This window comes from Agelaius tricolor, unplaced genomic scaffold (genome assembly GCF_023055355.1).
Source record: "Agelaius tricolor isolate 1412-34295 unplaced genomic scaffold, bAgeTri1.0.p SCAF_4, whole genome shotgun sequence".
NCBI lineage: Eukaryota > Metazoa > Chordata > Aves > Passeriformes > Icteridae > Agelaius > Agelaius tricolor.
Genome location: NW_027269264.1, coordinates 29,282,060 through 29,306,351, shown reverse-complemented (window position 1 = coordinate 29,306,351; position 24,292 = coordinate 29,282,060). Strand labels below are relative to the sequence as shown.

Below are 24,292 nucleotides of genomic sequence, written 5' to 3'. Positions count from 1 at the left end.
TCAAAAACCACAATAGTTACCTACTCATAACACCTCAGAAACTCAGTAGGTGTATTATTAACTACATCAGTGTGAAAAACACAGTAAGAATCTGCCTCAAAATTCTCAAACATATTAAACATGATGAAGAAATACAGCACACTAAGAAAAATATAGTGAACATGACCGTGTCTGACAAATGGTGTCTATTAATGACATTTAATGCTTCAAAATATTAACACAGCTTTTTAAAAAAACCTAGCCCTGATTTTACTCGGACAACCTGGCACTGAAGTGAGCTTGAAGGTGTTGGAACCTATACTCCTGAAACTCCTGAACTCAGAAGTATCTGCCTGAATCTCTTTTGCCAGTTTATTCTCTGAGAAGAAATTATCAGGACCATGTCTCAATAAAACCTGACTTACTCTGACGGACATGGGATTTAAGAAACTGAATTCAGCTGAGTAACAGAAAGATTTAAATGGAAGCCTATACCTGAAGAAGAGAGAGTCAATATCCAGTTAAATCTAAATCTGCTACCACTGCACCTAGAGACAAAAACCACCAAAATAGCACCAGAGAAATCCATTTCTTTGTTGCTACACTCATGCAGTTCTCTAGACACAAGGAGACAAGAGAAGCTGTCAAGCAGGTCTCCTCTTCTTTTCATGTGGAAAACTTCCTGCTATGAAAAATGGGAAGTGGTTGAAAAAGCAAAGATTTCACAGAGAACAAAAAGACATTGTTGTATCCTATCCAAGACATAAAAGACAGCACAGAACTTTTTAAAAGACAGATAGCCTACACTTGCTCAAATACCTCAACAAAGGCAGCACATGGACAGACTCATGCAGAGTCATGAGTACACCAATGCCTGTACTCAAAGACTGCTTTCTAGATACTGATACATAGTCAAGGAAATCAGAGATCAATCCAAATGGGCACGCCCGTAATTCATAGCAGAAGTAAGAAACCATAAATTAAGTCTTTGAGATTGCAATGACAATTGGTTGCAGAGGGGATTTTTACAACCTAACAAATAAAAGTATCCAATACTCATGATTTCAGTGACATTGTAAAAAAAAAAAGACCAGTTTAGTGAGTCACTCTCACAATTTTGAGAGCTCACAACCTCAGATATATTCTCACAAGATGAAGCAAGAACTGCTATGAAGAGTTGCATTTAAAGAACAACTAAAAGACTCATCCCAGAGAGAGTGAAGTACAGTATGAAGTAGACATTGGTATTTGTTCAGAAAGACAAATTTCTCTTTCCTAATCTTTATAAAATTGTAGAATTGCAAAATCAAGAAGGAGAACTACTTGGAGAAAGAGATGGGGAAGGGACATACCCAGTCACAGCTGTGAAATTGTCACTGATTATATGGCAGTTTTGCTTTAGTGCGAAAATTCTGAGGTTGTAAAATTTTACTCCTTATTCTTGAGTTCAGGTTCATCCCATTCTCAAGTTCTTCATTTTCAAGTTTTCAAGTGTTCTATCTATTAAATACAAAATAGAGCTTAAGACCATTACCTGAGCAACAGATAAAAGCTGCAGGAAGAAACCTCTGCCTAATTTTATGATTGGCATCTGCAACATGAAGTTAATCCAGGAAAGAAAAAATTTCACACCAAAATAGCAAGCTCTTCACCTCCTAAAATAATGACAACCAAAAAAAGGCTGAAAAAGCAGTTTGTCTGTTTGTTAAGAGTATACACCTCCATTAAGCACTGGTTACTATATAAACACTTCTAGCAACTCGATTCTATCATCATGGTAGAAAATTCTTACCATACTTTTCTTCTATACATGACAATCTATTATCATTTTCTTATTAATCTCTGTCTCTCTAATCTGGACTACGGCAGAGATTAGCAAAAATGAAAAAAGAGTTTTAAGGCCTCTGCAGCTTCCATGGTTTATATACTCCACAGTAAAAAGTACAAAGACTGATTGAGATTATAAATTCAAATTGCTTGAAGACATAGAAATCCACATCTCTAAGAAGTCTAGTAGTTATTTTCATGCTTTCTAATACCTTTGGAATAAGATTACCCTTGTGCACTAGATTAATAAAGCAATCCTATGAATAAATCAGCAAGGCATACAGTCCTAGTAAGTGTCGTTTTAGGGATTACATTGTCCAGAATGACATATATCTCTTCCATCAGATACAAACAGATGAAGAATAAACATTTCCTTTTTATATAAACACAGTATTTAATTCAGCCCCACACTGTCCAACCAAAATACTATTGCTCAAGACCTAATACTCTGTTTTTTTCCAGAGTCACTGTAATCATACAAAATCAAACCCAAAGAATGCTAGGATTCTTATGGAGGTGTCATTGCTCCTGCAGGCATTCTCTACCACCTGTTAGCATTACAAAGTACAACACTCTCTTCATAGTCTGCTTCCCTTGATGAAATTTTCCTCTCATCAGTATACTGATACTTCATGCGACCATTTAAGACACATTTTGAAAATGTAAAATGGGAAACAAGTGTAAATTCTACATATTGAACTGAATGGCAACAACCACTTACACTGATTACACACTTTTCTTTAACAAAACAAAATTGTATTAAATTGTCATTATTATCAACTAAGACAAACAATTCTTTAAGTTGATATTACAATTTTTCTATCACATGCCACATACAGTAGAAAAATTCAAGGCTTTTCATGTCAATAAAAAATAATATCCCAAAAACACCCAAATTATCAAGAAAAGTAAGATCAATTTCACTGTTTGGAAAATTCTGTTAATCAAGATTCATTGATGCACTTAATGGTAATGAGCAAAAGTCCATTCTTTGTGAAATAGGTCAAAAATTAAAGAAAAAGTCTAATAACAGAATTCATCTTATATAGATAGTAAAATTAATTGGTAAATAGTGAATATTTATTACTTAAGCAAAGAGAGTTTTCCAAATAAAATTGATGGCATGCTGCCAATAAGTAGAACACATAGGCATTTGGCAAAAGGCCATTTCCTTGATGCAAAATTGTTCTCAGGATAAGTATTTCTCTTTACCAAAATGCTTCTTACTCCCTAATTTATGAGATACTATAAATCAACTTATCAGATGTTTTATTAAGCTTTCTTGTCTGGATTTGAATTTAACCACGGCTAGGATTACCCAAGGTAAAAGTCTTACCACTTATGCAAAGGCACAAAAGCACTATGGATCTGATCCAAATAACGCTGATGGTCAAATGAAATCTTTCTCACTGATCGCTGAAGGCTTTCAGCCTTCTAGGACAACTCTTCTAAGGCTTGACGGAAAAGTCCACCTATACCATTAAGGTACAAATTAATAAAAACAATTCAAAACCAGTTTGCAAGCTTAACAATAAAGCAGTCTGGGATTTTTGTGCACCTTTCTCAACCAATTTTTTTTAAAGTTAGTCACATCACTGTGGTATCAGGAGCAAACTTCAACAGCTCAGGGAAGGCAGACAGTCCAAAAATAAAGTCTGAAAGTCTGACCTCAACAAATGCTTCTGAAAATACAGCTAGGAGTATGTAAACTATCCATCTTTATTAACAATATGTATTGTGATTCCTGAATTAAGGTAACATTATATGTCATCAAAGTAAACTCTTTCTACCTGATGAACATCTACCCTTTCATCACTGATGGATATCTACTCTGCTTTGGTTATGCTTGCTGAAGACCACTATTTCTTCCATGGGGAAAAAAAAAAATCCTATTTTTGGGTCAAAAACGAAAATATGTTCTGAAACATAGTTGAAACAATTGAAATGAAAAGTCAAAAGTATCAATTTCAAACCTCTTAACACAGGTTAAAATAATATAAAAGATTTCTAAATGAAATCACATCTTCCCATTTACTTTTTTGTAGCTATTTCTGTGTGTTGCTGTGAAACAATAGGGCACACTCACGACCAAATTTATCCTTGCTATTCACAAATCTACTTATTCTTTCTCACTAGCATGAATAGCTTATGCAGCAACAGAAGCTCAGCACTGAACATTCCTAGTTGTTGTGTGCTTTTTTTTTCCCTAAAGAAATGCTTGGGGAAGAGGCATAAGGCTGTAAATTCCTATCCTCCATCAGTAGCACTGACCTCAGAGAAAACCCCACAACTGGCTACAGGCATTCAACATCCATCATTGCTCCTGAAACCTAATCTTTCAGGGAAGGACAGCTGCACTGGGCAGTAGTTAAGCAGCTTTCTAAGATACACTACCATCCTAAACAAACGAAAATAAATAAATAAAACTTCCTGTCCTACTTTCTGATCAGTGTTTTACAAATATTTCATTGCATGTTCTTTACATCAAATGAATGACTTTCAAGAAATTAAGCTGTTTGCTTATTAAGAAAAAATAGTCAAATTCCAGGAAGTGTTAATACACAGTACACATGTAAACAGTATTTTAACAAAAAGTAGCATAAGAGGTAAAGCAATTATGTACCTGACAGTCACAATTACTGAAACCTAGGCAGAAAATACTTGGTCCTACAACCAACCTTTTAAGAAAAGACCTCCCTGACTTCAATAAATTCTATAGTGGAAAAAAGCCCATTCCTAAATTAAAAAGAAAATAAAATTAAACAAATGATTAACAGAAGTTTAGTAATACAGATGAACAAGACAAATTAATCATGTCTCTGCGTTAGAAACGGTGTCATGTGTCTACTTCATAAACCCATTCTCTGTGGCATAAGGCAGATGAAAAAATGGGATAGAGTACAGAATTCTGTATGTATTTTGTGAACTTTAATAAGATCAGTTTTATCTTTGTTTTTATAGGAAAAGGGGAAAGGAGTGGGGAGGAATAGGAAGGCAAGGAAGAAGAGAGGGAGAGGGAGAGAGAGGGAGAGGGAGAGGGAGAGGGAGAAGGAGAAGGAGAGGGAGAGGGAGCAAAAAAATGAAATAGTAGAAATAGCACTCTATTCCTTGTACAGAAAATTCAGCTTTTTTGGCAAAGTTTTATAAAAAGAATATGGCCTACAGATAGTTCCAAAAGCAATTAACATTTTTTTAAATTTAATCAACATTGTAAAGCAAGAGGAATTACTGTGTTCAAACTCAGCAAAGAGTGATTTTCTGAGATTCAGAAAGACTAAGACATTGCTAACAGAATGTATTTGAATTTTTTCTTGCTGAGTCAAAGCGAGTATCAAAAAACCTAGATTTCTAGGTAAAACCAAGAATAAGCCAAGGTAAGATGCTGAGATCAAAATGGGATTGGGAAAATTTGTTAGACAAATTCATATTTATTTGCAAATTCATACCAAAGTCACATTTGTTTTGGTCAGGTTGGTACTGACTATATTCTTCTTAGGCATCACCCGATTCCGCAACCTAAAAAGCCAGATTTTATACACTATTTACTGAACTCTGACTTACAGATATGTAATTTCCAGAACACTAAAGACTGTAAAAGAAAGAGCAATAAAATTGCTGGCATAACTCGATATACCACATTTGATATACTGCTTGGGAAAAAGGCGTGCATTATCTGACCACAACAATATGTGAGCAGTTTGGCTGGCACTAACCAGGACATCCATTTTGATTGTCTGCAAATAATAAATTAATTTGTATACCCGAGGAGTGACTCCACTAACTGGAAGATTACTGAAAAACTAAAATAACTGCATTGTGCTTAAATATGAAGAAGCTCAAGACATGACAGTATGCTATTAGGTCATGTCCTCTCGTACAATAAATCAAAGTGCCTGAAATTCCATCGTTTTCTGTTGAATGAGGAGGACATTTTCTGCCCATTCTTTGTATTCAAAGGAACACACAGAACCCCCACCAGAAATCAGATATCAAGTATAAACAGAGAAGCTGATTTTAGAAAAAAATACCTCTATATCTTTTGAAACTCTACTGCAAGATAATCACATAGTCTTTTTTGTTTTTCTCTTTCTGTAACTGTGCTATTAAGGTCATGAAGAAGCCTGTCACAGCATGTAAGCAGAAGACACCTAAAGAGGTAAATTTAGGGAATATCTTAGGGAAGTTCAGACTATGTATACCTGCTGGTGTAGCTGAAAAAGAAGCTCACAGTATTTTGTTTGATTTGCCGCTTTTACAAATGAATTGAAAGAACCTGAATAATAACTAAGTTCTTAAAAGCACTGCATATTTTATTCAGTTTAACCTAGTTTTTTGCATGCAAACAATTTTTATTATTCTGCATTTCTCTTATTGGCATTTTAGCTATCCATTTCTTGTAGGAAGACACAAACATGCTATGTTTAAGGTAAGTACTATCAATAAACTACCGAAAGTCATCTGAGCTTATGAAATATAAGGTGAAACTGTGCAGAAGTAAATATGGCCCTATTAATGCCCAGTCTCTTAAAAAAACAAGTGAAATGAAGCTTGTTGGAAAGGAATTTATATGCAAAGCACTCTCATGTAACCTTTTTCTAAATCATCAGATTTCTCCAGCTGTACTGCAACCTTCACCATAGCACATCATAAGGAGAAGTAAGCTTCCTCTCTGCTCCTACATGGTAAATTCCTAATAGTATTCAAATAAGTATTTTTAAACACATATTCTTGCTTTAGGCTGCCAATTTGCCAGCATACATTCATTAACTAGCTTTATTTAAGGCCTTTTCCAAAGAATACAAGGATTAAGCAAATAAAATACACTTACAGAGTATGTGAAATTGAGAGTTTTCATAAAAATATACTATGTTGACTATGTCATGACAACTGTTACTAAAAAGAACTACAACGAAAGCAAGCTCTTGTTACTATAGATGGCATTATGTGACTGACACCGAACTTAAACCAGCAAATATCTATACCTTTTTTCAACTCTTGTTAGAGAACAAAAGCTTAAAAATCACCACAGTCATATACAAAAATGAAAGACAATGATTCATAGATCCATACTGTATTAGTCCTTTTGATATCCGAAGCACAAATGAATTGCCTATCCTCTGCATTTCAGAGCCACCGCCTTGGTTTACTGATAAGCAGCAAGACTTACACTTTTGAACCAACGCTTATCATTTGAGAAAACCTTTAAAGTAGATTTCATTACATTTCATCAAAACTTTACCTAAGGCACACACACACATTTCAGAAAATTAAGTTCAGTCAATATTTGCACAACTGTTGTCAGCAAGATGAGAAAAAACCCTCTTGCTGTAACTGGCCCAACACCGAACGATATATAAGACTCTGGTGTTTTAAAAGACAGCTTATAAAAAATTAACATACCATAGGGAAACTGCTTTTTGATTTTATGACCTTACTGTGATTCAGCCTGAAAATCCTTCCAAATGAGAATTCTCAAAGAGCTTAGTAATGGAAGTTCATTTCGAAGGAAATCCAATATGCAAATATTTCAGCTGTGCTCTTTTACAAATTATCTGCCTTGTTTCAAAAACTGAAAACCAACAATCGAACAGTGCAAGTATACTTGAACTTACTGCTTAATGTCTATTAAGAATGCTATGGCTGGTGGATTTTATATTTCTGAAACCAGCACTCAAGAATGTATCATGCATCTTCAGCCCATGTCCCATAAATGCTGACTACACTCCAGCCAAAGCTTTGGAGCTGACACACTCTCAAACTTACATAACACTTACAAAGCTAGTTTAAATACACCATCAATCTATGTCAGTTCCTGCCTTGTAGAAATCCTGTTTAGTTTATCTTTTAACCCTACACTTGCATGGAACAGTACCATTACTAATCTAATAGAAAAAACACACAGGCAACAAATCTGATTTTCTCAGCTTACAGAAAATATGAAATGCAGAAGACACACAAATCCAACTTCGCCCAAAATTTGCACCTTCTGAGTCATGTTCACCCCCATCTCCCACAGTAATCAGGAAAGCAGAGATGTTGGACACAATACAGGAATGGGGAAACAGATGAAGTAGGGCAAAAAATAAAAAACTAAGTAATATGCAATTTGTACCCACCTCCTAAAAAACTGCCATCTCATTTACTAGAAAGGAATGAATTACTGGCATCTTTGCTTTTGACATTATGCACCTGTGTAAAAAATGCCTGGTGAAAGTGAGCATATGCCATGCACTGGTATCTGCTCTACGAGAGCAGTTTATACAGGCCCCTAGTGGCTCAGTACACACAGCAGCAGATGAAGGGGAATTCCTACTCTTCAGCTTGTGTAGTTTTGGTCCCTGCATTCTTCAAACGCAGAAGCAAAAGGCAATGTTAAAAATGAAAGGTGAATTGCTGACCAGACTTAAATCTCCAGATACTTGGATCTTTACCACATCCCCAAGTAGATTCTTGCACACCCTCTCCTAAGATTAGGCACTGATTTCCTAACACCCATTGAGTTTGCTGACTGCTGGTGGTTTGAGTTACATAACCATCACAGCACAACGCTTATTCGCATTTATTCTTTAGCGCTTGTTTTAAAAGTAGTATGACTGATGGGTCTAAAAGCAGGTCCTAAGAAAAATTCCTGAAATCTAGAAATAGCAAGGTAGCATTTTCCTTACCATGCCTTACCACTCCTAACAGCTTGCCATAGCACACACAAACCATAATGAATTTCTTAGTATCCTCTTAAGAGTAGAAGACTTCTACTAAGACAAAGCTTTTACTGCTTTAAGTGGATACAGAAAAGCTATACATCATTTTTGCGTTGAAAGATATCTAAATATACCCCACCATATTAAGACAAGTGACAAAACTAAATTGGAAAGCTACTCATGTAAAAAGTATCTCATTAAATCCATTCTTTCTGTGTAACACTCGGTACCTTAAAAATCCCTTGCCAGTATATTTACAGCTTTTAGCAATTTTGACTGAGCGAAATTTGCCAGCTGAATTTATTAAACTGACCAGTTTGTCAATTTCACACATTAAAAAAGCAGTAATAGCTCATCTCATGAGAAGCAATTTAAAGAAGCAATCAAAAAATTGCCATCTAAAGTAAGATACAAGTACATATGATCATATTTAGGACAGGGGAGAATCTTTTTTTTTTCTTCAGAGTTGCTCCATTCATAACAAGAATTGTAGGATTCGTTGCTCCCAGCCCAGGAGAAAATGATGTCATTTACTATACACTTGAAGACCAAGAAAAGAAAGTATTGACTGTTACAACATTTCAAACCACTAGCAGATACCAGAAGAAGGAAAAATATGATACATACATTTTTCCGTCTCTGTATCGAAATTCCCAAAAATGTCCCAACATTACAGAGAAGTTGCTTGTGCTTGAACAATAGGTATGTTGGAAGAGATCTCTGAAAGGCTGAGAAGACAATCATAGCTTCCCACATTAATCCTAAGTTTAAGAGAATACAAGTGTCATCACAAATACTCTGCAAATAGGAAACTCGAAAGTAAATCAGCATCTACAGACTTATCCCCAATGTAACGCCATCTCAGGTGACAAGTGAAGGAACACATAAAACCCTAACTATTCTTTGTACATAAATTAACCCTTCTACGTGTGTCAGAACTGGGAATATGGACATCGAAATCACGGCAGAGAAGCTGCCATCCTTACACGAGGAAGTAATTGTACAAAGGCCAGGCAAAAGAATAAAATACGCATGACAGCAGTTCTGGAGGAGTAATAAGGAGAAGCAAGCATTCAAAAGCCATACATGCAAAGCTGAGTGGTAATCACTTAAAATTGAAAGAATACCGTTCCGTCCAGAACTGAGGGGACAGATATTAGGCAAAACAGGGGATTCTGTGCAAGAAAACAACTGTTTAAGAAAACAACAGTCTGGGAGAGCCCGGTTGCAGCAGTAAGGAGTGCCTCCTTGCATGGGCAGACGGCGCAGAGGGTGCTGCTAAGTTTGCTGAACAAATTCAAGAACCCCTTTGCAAACGCTCGGAAAACTGAGTTTCCAGCCCAATGTGCTTCCTTTCAAGTGGCTTCATGAGAGTAAACAAAGAAATTAAAAGCCTAACCTGTGAAAATCTTCGCATCTCCGTGCCTCCCCGCTCCGCCGAGAGACAGCAGGAGGAGGAGAACGAGGAGAAGGAGGAGGAGAAGGAGGAGGGAGCCGTGCTCGGACGGGCGCCCGGGGTCCCTACTGGCCGCTCACCCCCAAGTCCCTTCTCCAGCACCAGATGCCTGGTCTCTCACCCTGCTACCTTCCCCCATCTCCGAACCCGTTAGAATAAACAAAATAATTAATATTAATAATTCGTTCGCCAAAGCAAACAGACAGTGTATAATTACCGTACTCCCCTCTCCCCGCCCGCGCACAGCGGCACTCAGTGGAAACGTCGACTCCGATCCATCAATCGCCCTCTCCCTGCCCCATCCCCCGTCCCCGTACCGCAGCTCCCCTCGCTCCCCGAACAGGCCTCGCCGCCAGGCTGAGACTCGCCGGGGAGGCGCGGGGAGCGGGCTGGAAGCTGCCGGGGGGAAGCCCTGGGGCACCCCACGGGAGAGTTGTGCGTGAGGGACATGTGTGCGGGCTGCGCGCACACGCACACACACACACGCACACTTCTGGGCTCACACACACAAACGCGCCTAAAGAGGCGGCAAAGAGGGAGCGGCGGCGGAGGAAAAATGGGTCAGGAGCGGGGCAGTTACCTGGTCATGCTGGCTCCCCCGGTCCCAGCAGCAGCCTTCGCCGCTGCCCGCCCGCCTGCCGCTGCTTCCCGCCGCCGCCGCCGCCGCCACCTCCTCCCGCTGCTCCCGGTCGGCTCCGGGGCGGCCAATTTAATCCGAGCCCCGCTGCAGCAGCAGCAGCTACGGGCGAAGCCCCGCCGCTGCTGCCTGACGCTCGTGCGTGTCTCTCACAGTGCGGCGCCGGGGAGCAGGAGAGAGTCAACGAGAGTCCGAAAATCCAGCATCCAGAAGAGCCAGGTCCCCGCCTGCCTCCTCTTGCCAGCGCCGCCTCTCCTCCGCGCTGCTCTGCTCCGCTCTGCTCTTCTCTTCTCCTTCCTGCGGCGGCTGCTGCTGCTCCCGCTCCCGGGCGCGCTCTCTGTTCCCCAGCTAGCTGCTCCGTTTCCCCTCCTCCTCCTCCTCCTCCTCCCTCTCTCTCGCTCTCTCCCTCTCTCTCCTTCTTCCTTCCCCCTTCACTCTTTTTTTTTCTTCTCTTTCCTCCTTTTCTTCTCTTCCTTCGTCTTTTCTAACCGATTCTTTTGCTACAAATAAAAGCGAGGTCTCCCACCCACTCTCCCGCCTCCCTTGCTACAAAAAGTGCAGCGCAAACAAAAGCGAGAGAAGAGGGCACAGGGCGGGTGGGGTGGTGAGGGCAGACACGGGAAAATAATCCCAGAAACCGTCCCCGAGAGTCGAAACGTGAAAAACCCTCCCCCACCACTCCGCTTCGCTCCTCTGGAGAAGAAGGGGGACGCCGTGGGGACACCGGTAGAGACGACGCTCTCCCGTTTCGTGGGTTTGTTGTGGGCTTTGGGTTGGATGTCTGTTTGCGCTTTTGTGTATGTGTGTGTGTGCGTGCGCCTTTGCTTTTTTTGTTGGGTTGTGGGTTTTTGTGATTATTCTTTTTTAATCCTCTTACGCTGTGTGGATCACAGGATCCGTACAGCCCCAAGAGTCGGGGAGAGCCCGCTGCCGCCGTCCGTGCCTGTGCGTGTGCGGGCAGGGTGGGGGGGGGTGCGGAGCGGCGACCGGGACAGCGCCCGCCCCATCCCGGGCCGCGCGCCGGCCGAGCTCCGGAGCCGCGCGCCGCACGCACACCCGCGCGCCGCCGGGTGCGGGGGGCGGGGCGGTGACGTCACTCGGAGCGGGCCGGCGAGGGAGGGCGGGGGGCAGAGCGGCGGGGCGGCGGCCGGGCCCGCGGAACTTCCCTGCGCCCCGGTGCCCGTGCTCAACTTCTGTGCGCCTCCGCGGGCAGATGGTTAAACCGACGGGGGTGTGCCAGACCTGCCGGTCCGCGAGAGGTGTCCCAGAGCGACAGTGTGGCAGAGCGGTATTTTAGTGGCAGTCGTCTTTGTGTATGGCAAATCCCAGATTTTTTTTCCTGGAGGATGGTCAGGTTCCATGCTGAGTGGCACCGCGTGTTGCTTGGCACAGTCGGTGGCTTAATATTGGGCTAGAACAGGGTCCATCCCGGCTCTTCTTAATCTTTTGTCCAGTCCTCTGCAGAGAAGGAACGTAGGTTGGAATAGTAGGCTTTAGGTGAAGAGTGCTTTGGAAAACCTCATTGTAAGCTTCTAGGCGTCTTCTTTGGGAGCCTGGAAGATACACCCCCTGTGATAGCGTTCACGCCGGGTAAAATGGGGGTGGAGTGTCAGTATAAACGCAGTAAGTGCTAGTCAGACATTACGGTGTTGGGAGCCCATGAGCACCGATGCTGGAAAAGTTGGCTTTCCTGGAATAGAAGTGGTGGAGTGAAGCTGCGGATGCACTGCTGGGCCCAGCGGTGCCTCTTGTCCCGAGACAAGAGGCACACCGACTGGCCGCAGCCCCATCAGCTGCGCAGCGCCTGATCCTGGAGTCAGGCTTGTTGGCACCTGCTACGCTCATTGCAGGTCATTGCTCCTTTTCTGCAGAGGAGAATGATTTGGGTGTTTTCTATCATCCTCTGGAAGCTAGTGCTGCCAGCATGAAGGCTGACAAAAGTGAAAATAAACTTTGTTCTCCACAAAGCCTATAAATTGCTGTCTTCTTTTGATGCTGCCAGTTACACCATGAAAAATGGTCACCCAAATAATCTCACACTTAAAAGAACACTAATGCTTTCCAAATAGTATCTTTCAAAACACCAAGTAACCTTGTACAATAATTACTTTGTATGAAAAGGTAAATATATGAAATGTGGCACAGATGATTACTTTTTATCTTGTCAAAAAAAACCCTAACTATTCCGTAAAAGACTAGCTTTTCAACAAGCAACAGTGTCTTCAAAGTACAACAAAATCAAAAGCTGGGTAAAATGCTACTCGGTCTTTATTGCAATAAATGTTGGTAAAGAAAGCAAGACTGAAATCATCACCTTTGCCCCCTGGACCGAAATGGCTTCAAGGCTGCATTTTGCTTTGAAATGGCAACGCTAAATAGATATTTTAGGTTTTAATGTTGTGTCCTAGAAGTTCTTATAAGTAACTTAGCTGTTTTAGTGCCCTTCATGCTGTGATCCTTGCATGACATTGAAGAGTTGAGCAATAAACTCATGTATTTTATATTTTTAACATGGTATCACAACATGGATGTGAGGTTTGAGGACTACATTTAGCTTTGCTTTTTTTTTTTTAAGTAATAAGCAGATTATGTAGTTCTTCCTGTAGTTCAGTCAGTCAGAAATGAATGCATCACATTAGGAATAAACATATTTCTTTTTATAGAAATATTTAAACCAGATCTCATTATTTAAAAGATTATGTTTTTTAGTGATGCTAAAGAAATAAAAAAAGATAAGAAATTACCCTAAATTAATGAAGAACCATTAAAACACTGTATATTTCTGCTGATGTATTGCATATCCACTTCTGTTATCAGTAGCATAAATTTTGTATTTAAGATAGTAGTGTACACATACACATACATTAACCTATATATGTGGTTTGTTAATACTCCTTTAACATTCCTTTCCTTCTAAGAGCAAATTACACAACAAGAAGCTTAATTCATGTGTTACAAACTACTCATTAAGGTAGATTTTTTTTGCCCCCAAACGTAAAAAAATTCAAACACAGCATTCTATACTGGTGTGCTATTTCTGCCAATATTGCAGCAGTACATTTCTCTATGGTTAGTACAGCACTGAACTAGAAATACATCTACACACTCTTTAAACTTGGAAATGTTTCATGTAAAACAATGATCTCTAAGATAGTACTTAAACTAGAGTTGGAAGATAGAAATATTCGTGAGTTTTTTTGGTTTTTTGCTGGGGGTTTTGAAGTGAAAGGAAGATTTTTTTAATTTGGAAATAGGTATCATGTATTCCCTCTGAGGTTTTCAAAAATATATCTTTCTCATGTCATTCCAGATTAACTGTTTAATTCTCGTTCTTTCTGCTCATGCAGCTGTTTTCAGTCTTCTCACTGCACACCAGCAGTGAAAATCTTACGTGAAATGCAAGCTATGAGGGCAGGTTTAAATCTCAAAAATTGTAGCAAAGGAGAAAGCAAAATTAGTTGCCTGCTGTTCATCTGAGTACTTACCTGTGACCATACTCTTGAATAACTTCTACCATAGCTCTTCAAAAGGCCAAGCATAGGCCTTCATGTCTCAGCCTCGTGAATTTAACATATTAAATAGTACTCTGTTCATAGTGGGGAGTGTTATTTTCCTTTCATCTGTTCTGCCTTGTATTGTTGCTTGCATTCCCGATAAATAGCATCCCACAAAGCTCTTTAACACAGTAGGATATTCCATTAACAACTGGAACCAGTGGCCATTGAGTCAGTACACAGCAAAATCAGGAAGGCGAGGGGAAGTAGGTGAGGCGTATCAGAAAGGTTGCTCTATAGTGTCTCCCTTTTTTTCTGTAATACATTACTATAGCTGTATTTTAGTTATTTATGATTAACGTATGCCAAGCTGTCGGCTGAAATCTAACAGGTGATTTGTCACAAAACTGTATTAATACATATCTTAGGCATTAGCTTATGAAATGACTATGAGAAATGTTCCTGAGTTGCCGTACTGATATTTGAAAATTCTCATTTTTAGAGCGCAGACACTTTAAGCTCCTATTTTTAAGGTTAATAAAACACTACTAGACAAGTAAACACATGTTGCCTATATGCAAAAATTTATTCTGCTAATTCAGTTTGTGTACACATCTTTTAAGTGCTGATTTAGTATCTAACTAGATACTGTCAGTAGTTGTCTTTATTTTGTAAACATTTTTGATTCCTATGTATCTAACTTACAAAACTTCAGTAGTTGGGGACAAAGGTATGGAGAGAAAGGCGATTTTCAGTGCAGCTCTTTATGATAATTTTTGCCACATCTGCTATTTTTTTCCATGCTGTCTGAAGGAAATGAGGCTTTATACACTTGTGTGATCCACCTGGTAGCCAAACAACTTCTGCATGTGCCAGCACATTTCAAGTCCATTGCAAAGCATTCAGGTCTCTTATTCTACAGGTCTTAAGTCCTGTTCCAATTTTTCCTCTGTGGAAATAGATATTAGAAAGATGAGGGAGATGAGCAGGCTGGTTCTCACACTTGTCCCAGCTTATTAATTGGTGGGACTGAACCACAGACCTAAATCATAGGTCTACCATAGACCCAAAATGGCATTGTGGTGGGATAAGGTGATGTAGCACATTAACTCAAAGCAAATTAGGCTTAATTGTTTCTGCTTGTCAGGGAAGAACTTGCTGTACTAGCTATTTGGGTCTTTTTTGGTTGGGTTTTGGGGGCTTTTTGGTTTGGTTTTTTTTGTTTTTTTGTTTTTTTTTTTTTTTGTTTGTTTGTTTTTGTTTTTGTTTTGTTTTTTTTTAAGTGGAAAGAGCAAGAGGCCAGTAATTAATCATTGAGCAAATGGAAACCTCCGGGGGCTTGGAGATGATGAAGCAGGATTAGCTTTGTCAAAGCGCACTAGAGTGTGTTCCACAAACTGAAAATAAACAGCAGCTTGTGTAGGGAAAGCTGTAAGTAAGATTTGTAGATAGAGGAGGCAGCTTTGTCTTTTATTTCTGTACTATTTGGAGTATCTCAGATGGCGTGAGAACTCTGCTAACTATTCAGAAAGAAAATACTTAGAATACAGAACACAGTGTGGTGGTATTGTTTTTGAAAATCTTGCCCCTCTCCCCCTCCCCCCCTCAGTGTATATATATACACACATATAAAATGTATGTATGCACACAGGTGCGTGAGGTCTATTTCAAGATTTGTCGTCATTTTGAATATGGTGCACTAGACTGAGTTTTTTGGTTTTTTTTTTTTTTCTTCTGGATTCAAAATGTAGAAGGTACCACTACATTTCAAGGACAGCAGAAGAGAGCTAGGTCTAGCATGTCAGAAATATTCTCTAATTTCAGCAGAGGAAAACGGAATCCAGTGAAGGAAAACTAATAGCCAAACAACAGCTTGTTAGTTTGAATCTTTTGCAACAATAAACCAAAAATTAGACCTTATACATTACTTAGTGTGTGTGATTATTTAATGGTTCTTCAACATTCACCAGAGATACTAAAAGCACCATTTTGCACCCATAGGTCAGAGATCTCTGTCTGTATAACACTGCTTGATCTAAATCTTGATAAACTTCTTGATGTAAATACTAATAAGTAGCAGAATTCACATACTTTAAAACTCAGGAACAAGAGGAAGATACTAATACCATAATTGATTCACAGAAATTGAAGATTTGTTTATCTTTGACTTGAACACTGACTTCTAGTTTCTAAGAAGACATTGCTGGTCAGTTTAGACAGCTTCTTTTAAAGAAAAGTACCCAGAAATGCTTCCTACAAAACTGAGGATCTCATAAACTAACAACAACTGGTCAAAGTGAAATTTCATTAATCTGAATGTTCCCTCCTGCAAAACATCAAGGAGATTCCAGACACATCTTATATGGCAGTGCTGTGCTGTCAGAGCACTGAAAAGGGGGTAGAGGGAGAAAAATTAAAAGTCTTCATTTATTTCCCAAACTTGAACCTTTTGCTTCTTGAATATAGGGGTGTTCTGGGAGAAGCTGCTCCGTCACCTGAAGGGGAGAGTCTTTCTCTATTCTTCTCATGTTGTCTCCTTTGTACTGGTAAATCAAGGGGCATAGACAAGCACTGGGAGGCAAGAAATGTATTGTCCCAGCAGAATGCTGGATTACTACTCTCACAAGATAGAATGTGAAAAGGGAAAATGAAAATATAGAATTCTTTTTGGCATCTCTCTCTTAAAGTACCTTACAGTTAGTATTCGAACGTTGCTATTGCTGTGGGCCCATAAATATTTCAAAAGCAGCATAGATAAATATCTACAGTACTAAAAGAAGGATTTTTTTTGCTAGAGAAGATCCTACCATGCTCTCTTGGCTTTGAGTAAACTTGGATGGCCAAGTTTGAATTTCCAATGAATCTGTTCAATTCTGATCTGAATACAAAGACAGTAATTTTTTCCCTCAATATAACTCCCATTAACTTCAGATAATGTGTTTCCCAATTAAAAATATAGAAAAGTATGTATGTATATATTTATATATATATAAATATGACTAGTGTTGTCCCCATTACAAAAAATAGTGTCATATTTTATAATTATGTTTAAGTAAAGGTATTTAGGGAAAATCAAATTATTCTCTCATTTCTTAATGCAGTTGCTCCACAGGAAGCTGCAAGTTTAATGGCAGGTCAATCTAGATAAAACATCCTGAAGTATTTAGTATTAGTCTGAAGTCTGAGTCTTACTAATTGACCACTTTTCATAAGCATTGTATTAATCTTATTTTCTGTTTTAAACATAAAATATTTCAAATTCTGTGAATTCTGATATCAGGAGGAAACATTTTTACATTTATGATTTTGACTGACCTATGTAAACAAATTACTGAATTTTCACTGGAACAGTAAAAATATTTTCCTTATAATCATTCTGTTTATATTACCTTTTCATTGTTTCAGTTTATGTTTCCTTCCATCTCTTTTATTAATCACTAAATGCATGCCCAGTGAGCATTTACTGTTACAGAGTGTGGTATAGAAGCTATGCATTACCACATCCTTTTATGGAAGACTTTGTATTTTGGGCAGAACAAGAGGTGTTAAAACCACATTATCAAAACAAATCTGTTCACCACACAGCATTCTCTAATCATTTTCATTCTCAGCAATTCAATTAAAACAGAAATTAGGACCATGAGAAAAAAAATCTATATTTTAGCCAAATAGTCTATTTGTGAAAAAGGAACGGAAAGATTAAATCTGTTGTATTGAATCCAGATTATTAACAAGCTTAGATGCCAAGTCCTTTTTCTTTCAATGTTGAAAAGCTCTTTCATGCATTAGACTAACCCTGTGAGGGAAATCACTTATTAGTCACAAGGGGTTTTTCTCAACAACAGAAAAAAAGATTTTCAAAGTTCTGTAATAAAAATGACAACCCATTCATTATGAACTTCAGCAGACACCTTTTTCTTTGATACAAATATATTTCAATGACCTCCATGTATTTTTTTAATAGGTACAAGCTAGCACAAACATGAACTGGTGGCAATCAGACTCACATTTTATGATTTTGCTGGTGTTTTCTCATTTGGTTCCTTCTCTGAGAAGGCACAAAGGACACAATAGGGGCAATAAAATTCAACTATAGTGTTTGTGGAATGATAGCAACATGTTTCATATTTTTAATCTCGAGTAGGTTCTGCATATTCAGGTTGCAGGTATGTATGCTTAAAAATAAGTAAATAGAAGATTTCTTCAGACTTTCTTTTACTTCCCTCCTCTGTATTTGTTTCTGTGAAATCTGATTTTGCAAAATAAATGTTTCTTGGCTCCCAGTGAAGCTTTACATTCTCTTAAAACCAATCCCATACAATGTCTTTTTAGAATCATCTACTTCTTTCATTTTCTAATGCCTCCCTTCTCTCTGGCAAGTGACTACTTTCTTTTCTTTAAATTTATGTTTTCTCAAATGTCAGCTTCCCCAGCATTACAAGACCCTGGGTTACCCTTTCATTTGTTTGCTCTTTCATTCATTTCCTTTTTTTTCAGATCTACCTTAGTCTCGTTCTTAAATGCCTCTGTCATGAGCCTTTTCTAGCTACAAATCCTTCCACTTTCCATTCCAGAAGTACACTTGTGCTTATGTATGTAATGGGGAACAGGGGAATTACATGATATTTCCTCATCTGTATTTTTTGAGATCCCAGACAGGTCAGTAAATTCTTGCTCAACACATTGAGGAGGCTGTAGCAAAGTACTGTACAACAGTTATATATTATTTTATTGCATCCAGTATGTAACACTCTTCCAGAGAATATCCTTCAGAAGCTGGAGGCGCTGAGGCAGGGAGCAGTTCTGAACACAGGATATCCCACTGAATATTTCTTCTTGATACAGCATTCAGTTTCTAAATGCTTGGTTGGTTATGCATTTCTCCACTTCTCCCTGCCTAGGTCCAATTCATTTTGGATCTGCAAGGTGTAAAAATGATCTCAGAAGGAGGTGACTTATAGCTAAAATTTGGAAGCTGCTTTTCTTAAAGATTTTGAGGATGTGGAACATCAAAGGAAAGAAAAGGGTCTTAATCTGTTTCTGACTAGTAAATAGTCACAAATATGTCATATAGGGGGCCTTCAGGAGCAGTAGTAGATGGCATTACCTGTCCTTTCAAGAACAGCAATGATCTTGAGATCAGAAAGATTAATTTTAATGTCACTGATATGATTGTCCCATCTTTTCACATAATTAAGGAGGTAGAAATCTCAGGATTTGTCTAATTCTGTGTAAATAACATGCCAAATCTCAGAGCATTTGTAACAGTTTATCCCTACAGACTCTGCAGTATGCAGCAGCTGGTTTTGTGGACTCACTTGAGCAGAGACTATTTAAAAGGTGTAGCTTGAAAGAATATTGTAATCTTTTTTCTTTGCATGCTGATTCCTAAGGTGGCAAAATGCAGTGATGACAGTGATGATGAAGGTTCCTGCCTGTAATTATGCTTTCTTCAACAATGTACTGAGTACTATCAATATGATCTGAAACAATAAAGTTTGCTATCAAGAGGTAAATCACTGTCTCATTCCATCACATGAATTGTCTTTTTTTATGCAGATGCATAGCACACACACACACAAACACAAGGCCCCTTTTCTAAAAAGGGTATAGAAAAGAACAGGACAAACTTGTGATGGGATAAGGTACTTTCAGTTGGGACACTTTCACATAGAATTTTTTAAAAGGGTTTGTACTTGTTTTCTGGACACAAGGAAGTGCTAGTTTTGAAATTATTTTGTGTATGATTTCACTAAGAAGAAATCAGGGAAAGAAAATTGGTTTTTTAGTTTAAATAAAAATAAAGCTGCAACTTGAATGTTTTCTATTCAGCAAAATTTATTCATTTACTTGATAAGTCCTCAAGCAACAGGAAGAAAGAACAGCAAGGCTGTACTTATAAATGCACTAAGAAGAAAAAAAACAAAAGGAAAAATGTTTGTAGATATTTCTACTGGCTCATCATCCCAGTGTCAGTTACCAAGCATATAAACACCACTGTAATTGGTCCTTTGTTCAGTGCTACCAGGATGCTGTTTATCAAAGCCTAAAAAATGTTTTAGCCTCTTTATTTTGCTGTTACTAAGCAGAATAAAGAAGACATGCCTTCAACAGAAAGAGACAGAATCTCAGTATCAACTAGGTTGGAAAAGACCTTTGAAATCATCCAACCCATGACCTAACACCACCTTGTCAACTAAACCATAGCACCAAGTGCCACATCCAGTCTTAAGCACCTCCATGGATGGTGATTACACCACCTCCCTGGGCAGCCCATTCTAATGCCCAATCACCCCCTGTGTGAAGAACTTCTTCCTAATGTCCAACCTAAACATCCCCTGGAACAGCATAAGACTGTGTCCTCTTGTCCTGTTGCTGGGAGAGGAGACTGACCCCTACCTGGCTACAACCTCCCTTCAGTTAGTTGTAGAGATTGGTAAGGTCATAAGGTGATAAAACATGCCTCCTCCTCCTCCTCCTACTCCAGTAAGCCTAAGTGATGGGAAGCTTATGGATATACCAAACTGCAACAACTGAGATATATTTATGACTGATCATTTAATTTCAAAGAAGAATGTACAAAAAGGAAGGACATTTCAAACATTGTTTTCACTTACTAGAATCATATTATGTAGTAAGGCACCAAATAAGTCACAGAATTATAGTGTCATAGAATATGCTGAGTTGGAAGGGACCCATCAGGATCATTGAGTCCGCCTCTTGGACCTGCACAGCACCATCCCAAAGAGTCACATGTGCCCAAGAGCATTGTCCAAATGCTGCTCGAACTCCATCAGGCTGGTGCTGGGACCGCTTCCCTGGGGAGCTGGTTCCAGTGCCCAATCACCCTCTGGGTGAAAAACCTTTTTCTATTATCTGACTTAAATGTCTACTGACTCATTTTCAAGCTGTTTCCTTGAGTCCTGTCATTGGTCACAAGAGCAAAGAGATCAGTGTCTGCCTCTTCCCTTCCCAGCAAGGACATTGAGGACCTCAATAAGGTCAGTGTCCTCCAGGCTGAAGAGACCTCAAGTGACCTCAGCCACTCCTCGTACAGCTTCCCTTCTAGTCCCTTCATGCTCCTTGTGGTCATTCTTTAGATGCTCTCTAATTTTGTGGCACCCAGAGCTGCCCCCAGCACTCGAGGTGAGGCTGCCTCAGAGCAGAGCAGGACAATCCCCTCCCTTGCCCAGCTGTGATGCTGTGCCTGGTGGCCCCCAGGACAGGGTTGGCCCTCCTGGCTGCCAGGACACTGCTGATTCTGGTTCTACTTGCCACAGACCAGAACCCCCAGGTCTCTTTTTGCAGTGCTGCTCTCCAGCTTCGCTTTCCCCAGTCTATTCACTCAACCAAGGTTGTCTCATCCAAGGTGCAGAATCCACCACTTACCCTTGTTAAACTTGTGTATGAGTCTGCTGAATATTTATGAGACAAGTCTCACAAAAGAAAGTTGACTAATCATGTGAGAATGACCTACATTTCTGCTTCAGTCCTGCATTTGGTTTGTCTTTAACTTCTGTCTGTGCTTACTTTGCTTTTCTTTTTTACTTTTTACCTAACAATTCAGATTGGCCTATGTTAATCATCTGCGCTTTTTGTTATTTACAAGGACCTTGTACCTTGTGGGTATCAGAATGTACTTCCCCAGTGAGGTTTTAAAAGGCTGTACATTGCAACCTGTGTACTTGCTATACCATTTCATTCTAGTATTCAAAACTGAAGAAAACAGAAGTGAAAAGAGTTTCAGAGAACTCAAAATGGAATATTTTTTACTCACTTGTGCACAGACAGTGGAAATACCTGATTTAAATATGTAGCTGATCATGCAGTTTTGTACCTCTCCCTGTGTTTTTTGGTATCATATGTGATACTGTAAATCCATGTAATATGTACCAAATAGGTAATATAGACAAAGACTGATGCCAGTGCCTACATACAGCTTATTTGTGAGCATACTCTTATATTCATACTATACTAAATGAGGTGATTCTTCTATTTAATGTACTTGGATAAGTGTTTGCAGAAAATGAGACATAAAAAGTGTAGTTACATTTCCCTCTAAAGGCTGAATTAGTCTGCTGAAACTTTTTAAAAGGCCTATGAAAATTATATTTTTATAAGAATTGGATTTATTCCAAAAATATCCAAAATACTGTCACCATGTGAAAAACATCTAAAGGAACACTAGGAGATTATATTCCCTGAGCTAGCTGCTAAAACCTTGGCAATTTCCATCTCCTCATTACTTACATAGTATCCACTCCCCTTTCCTCTATATAAATTGCTTTCTTCTTGTTATGATACAGCAGTGTGATTCAACTCTCTGCACAAAGCCATAGTGGAAATCAGAGTGCTCTGGGAAATTCATGGGGTCTGGCTAGTCAACATAACAGACTACATTCAGAAAATTCCTACTGCATTTAAAGGCCAAGAAAAAGGTTAAATCTTTGAAGAGGAAAACTTTAAATAGGGGACTGGTTTTTGCATTTGCAAATCCTAATTTTAGTCTTTCTTTGCAGTGAATGTTCAAGGATAGTAATAGAACTGCAGTGTTTTCTCAGGAGTTTTGTCAGTTGTCCTGGTTAAAGATTTCATTATCTGCTATTGACAAAGCCCATAGGCATGAAGCATTCACTAGTTTATCATTTTAAGTTAATAAATAGTATCTATTTAAATCGAGGAAACTCACTTGCAAAGATAACTTGTATATTGTGTGCTACTCATTGATTGGAAAAAGCAAAAATAAAGCAATGACAAATTAATAAATAGCTGTTCTTTCCCAGAAGTTAATATCAAAACAAAATGGGTATAACCACCATCTTAACACAGTCCAGTTCAAAACTATGTTTCTGCAAATATGTTTTCTGGATATATATAACAGTTATTTCTAATTACCAAATCAAGAGAAAAATGAATAATGCAAATTTTGTCTCTGTTTCAGAGATCCAAGCATGATTAACATAAGTAAATTCATTTGTGCTATAGATAGCTCATTAAAATATCTTTAGAGACTCCTAATCTCCAACCAACAAGGTAGTCCAGGACTCTTTGTTTTCATACTTCACTAAAAGTTTGGAAAACCAGAGCTCTTAGCCTAATCCTGCATGAAAATTACTTTGTGACCACTATAAATGATCCTATATATTTTGTTGGATCATATTACACACATAAAATGTGGTAATATTGTATCTTAATGTATACTTTTTTATACTTTATGATATAATAATCCAGTTTAGAAACTTAAGAGTTCAATTTCTTATGTATGACTTGTAAATGAAATAATTTATATATAAATTATTATATATAATTATTATTATGTCATAATAATTTCATTAAAATAATGAAATTCATTGAATCATAGAATCATCAAGTTTGCAAAAGTGAATTCATCAAGTCATCACCCAGATCATCAAGTCCAAACTTTGACTGAACACCACCATGCATGCTAAACCATATAATGAATTCTTACGTCTACTGAGTTATTAAAAAAAAAGTTCATAAGCATTTCCTTTATGAAATTATCAAGCAAAATTGCCCTTTTGTTGAAATGTGCTATTGTATGATTACAAAATAAAGTAGTATATAATGCCACATAAGAAAGAAATTAAAATTCTATTCAGTACTATCATCAGTCTGATCTCAAAGTTTTTTAGATGTTCCTACCCTATAAATTTTGGAAATAAGCAGAGGCCTCTGTCTAGACTGACCAGACTTTTTAGAAGCACTTGACCCGGAGTGAGATAAAATATCTGAATAGCACTATTTACCTTAAATTTCTTAGGTACCTGAACTGTCTCTAAAGCAGGCACAATGGTTAATTATGAACAAAAATTGAAGATCTTTATTAGAGGGAAGATTATAACTATGTGTTCAAACAAACCTCTTTGAAGACCTGTGTTTTCAGAATCTAGAATGGAAATTTCTTTTGCTTTTGTGTTCCAAACTATATTAGAGATGAGGTGTTGTGGGTAGCGGAAGGATGTAGGAGGCACCTTAATTAAAGGAGATTCTTTAGCCCTCACAGCTCTACAATTTATTAAGTGGTAAGAAATCCATATTCCAGAATAATCTGTAATTTAGTCTGTCTTTTAGGCTATCTGGCTGGGAGCTAATGGTAATATTTACGATTTTTCAGAGTTACTTGTGCAAAATGCTTCAGAAATGAAATGTATATCAGGAATTTCTCCAGTCAGTTCTCTTT

General features: G+C 38.5%; 1 protein-coding gene and 1 long non-coding RNA gene across 41 annotated transcripts in view; one reads left to right on the top strand and one right to left on the bottom strand.

The window, feature by feature from the left end:
- PTPRD (protein tyrosine phosphatase receptor type D) overlaps positions 1-24,292 on the bottom strand; it is a 1,154,223-nt gene that overhangs the window by 348,554 nt on the left and 781,377 nt on the right. Inside the window, exons 1-2 of one of the 40 annotated variants that reach the window (XM_071425016.1) lie at positions 9,904-10,048; positions 9,132-9,265 (exon numbers count right to left, since the gene is read on the bottom strand). The exons of 38 other annotated variants lie outside the window; for them this stretch is intronic. The gene's annotated coding sequence lies outside the window, so the exon portion shown is untranslated. Of the gene's footprint in view, positions 1-9,131; positions 9,266-9,903; positions 10,049-10,540; positions 10,941-24,292 lie in introns of those variants that run through there. One more of the 40 variants, XM_071425015.1, reaches the window with a different exon arrangement.
- Positions 11,208-24,292, top strand: part of LOC139589036 (uncharacterized) — a 63,803-nt gene continuing 50,718 nt past the window's right edge. The window contains exon 1 of the long non-coding RNA XR_011678918.1: positions 11,208-11,351. This is a non-coding gene — a long non-coding RNA (uncharacterized lncRNA). The remainder of the gene's footprint in view (positions 11,352-24,292) is intronic.